We start from the raw sequence: 2,541 nt of genomic DNA on the forward strand, positions 1-2,541 counted from the left end.
GGGGCAGTATTGGACCAATACAAGGCTTTTTTGACTGCCATTATAATTTATTAAACATTAATATTTCAAAAACTATAAGTTTTACAGGCACCAAAAGGCATAGCCATCATTTGGCACAGTAGCTTTACAGATATAAATTACAATGGCAGCTCTAGGACAAAGTCTGCAGGAGGAGAAGCATGGCAAAGTGGAGATGACTTGGATGGGAAACGAATCACAATAGTGTGCATTGGCAATGCACACTGATGATGTGAAGTGAAAGAAGAAAATAAGTGCAACAGCTTGAAAGGAAATTGTGGATAAAAGAGGAAAGTTAACAGTTTGGCAGTATTAATCAGACATTTTTTTCTTGGTTCTTATTCCAACTAGGTAAAACAAAGAGCGATAATTACCAATATCGATTAATATGAAACACTTGTATTGTGACACAGTTTTTAGCCATATCGCCCAACTGTCGTATAAATCCTAAATCTGTGGTGTTCCTTCCTGCTTTCTATATTAAAATGGAATGAAAATGCTCCAATCTGATCCCACAGTCTTACTTTTATGCCTGCTTAGTGCCGAAGATCTGTAGTTAAATCAAACGGGAAATGGGCAGAACCCCACTAGTGTGTGTGTGTGTGTGTGTGTGTGTGTGTGTGTGTGTGTGTGTGTGTGTGTGTGTGCCTGGCATGTTAAACACACAGCTGATGATTGCCATCACTGGATGCTCCTGTGGCTCAGAGTGAGGCACAAAGGGCAGATTGAGGGATCACAAGTCTTCCTGCTCTCCTCCTCGTCTCGTTTAGGTAATTATAACTTCTCCTCCAGAGGAAGAACAGCAGCGCTGTACTTTAAAAAAAATCATCTTCACCAAGGTGTATGCTTCAGTTCAAATCCAATAGGTCAGTTCTGTGAGCCGGTCAGCCTTTGAATAAAGATCATTTCCAGGTAATTTACTGATTAACTAACAGAATTACAAACAGGGGCTTATCTAGAATTTTGTGAAAGGGTGGTTTTTTCAGGGGGGCACATAAAAATAAAGAAAACTATTCTGTGTCTAAACGTGGTACCTAAGGAACATACTCACAGTTTTTTTAAACTATATGTGACCCATCACAACGAAACGAGGATTAAGTCCAAAAGTTGTACATGGAGAAATAGGCAAATAGTGTTTTGACTAATATGTTAACAAAAATTGCATTTTGTCAAAATATAATGAATAAATGCCTTTTTAATGTATCATTTGAATGAACTGTCTGAATATTAATCATAAAACAAAATTATGAAGCAGGTTTTTGAGCAGTAGCAACAAAAAAAAACAAATGTTGAGGAAAAACGCCTTAAAACTTTGAGATTTTCCCTGTGAGTTAACAAAGTTTTGTTTCTTTTTAGCTGGGAAATCTCAATATTCAAATATAACTAGAGGTTTCCTCTTTATAAGGACATCAAAAATTCCTCATTAAAATGACATAAAATTAGGATTCAGACCAAATATATAAATATTATTGTAACCAACAAGACAAATTAAGTCATATATATGGATTTGATGATGATATCAGGATGATCCAGGTATCAAAATGTAGCTTTTAAAGCCAAGAATCTGAAAATGTAATGAGGTCATTTTGACCAGATTTGACTTAATACTCATTTCCATATGATGGGTCACATTTGCATTTCTCAAATTTTCTCTCTCTCTTGCACACACACTCGTTTCTGCATAATTGCGTGGATTTTGCATTGAATTCTATTAATTTCTACAGCCTAAACTAAATCTTATAGGTGCATACCTAACCTTAACCTAAACTTGACTAGTTCCTTAGTTCTAAACCAGGGGTGCCCAAACATTTTCCCCGAGGGGGCCAAAATGAAAATCTATCCATTGCTGCGGGCCAAATGCAGTTATATTATACATGAAATACAAATACTTTTTAAAGTAAAGTCCTTTATTTTTAAGGATTAAGCTATGCAATGGTTCTCTTTTGTTTTAGTCTGTGCACTTGGTTAAAGTCTGCCATACGCTCAAGTAGCAAAGGCTCATGGGACGTTTTATAAATTGATTAAATATGAGTTTTTGTGGCCTTATAAAGTGTGCAAATCTACACGTGTGGTTAAATCCGATCTAAATATTTCTTGTTGTCATTTCATGTTTCTTGTTTAATCCTAATAAATCAAAGATAAAGTCAGCACCATGACTGAAAACTACCGCAGCAAAAAAAAAAAACTACAGCCCTTTTATATAGTCATTTGACCAATGGAAACACTGTGTTTCTACCTATAGGATAACAGGTTACAACCTTGTTACTTTGGCAACTGTTGGTGGGCCAAATCAAATGGCTTGGCGGGCCAAATTTGGCCCACGGGCCCCACTTTGGGCTCGTCTGTTCTCACCCTAACCCCTGACTCACAAATGTTTTTTTTTTAATTTTGTGGACCAGGCAAATGTCCATGACAAAATGTCCTCAAAAAGCATAGTATAATGTTAAAATATGACCACACACTGTTACAAAGACACACACACACACACACACACACACACACACACACACACACACACACACA

This window comes from Austrofundulus limnaeus, unplaced genomic scaffold (genome assembly GCF_001266775.1).
Source record: "Austrofundulus limnaeus strain Quisiro unplaced genomic scaffold, Austrofundulus_limnaeus-1.0 Scaffold643, whole genome shotgun sequence".
In the NCBI taxonomy this organism is placed as follows: domain Eukaryota; kingdom Metazoa; phylum Chordata; class Actinopteri; order Cyprinodontiformes; family Rivulidae; genus Austrofundulus; species Austrofundulus limnaeus.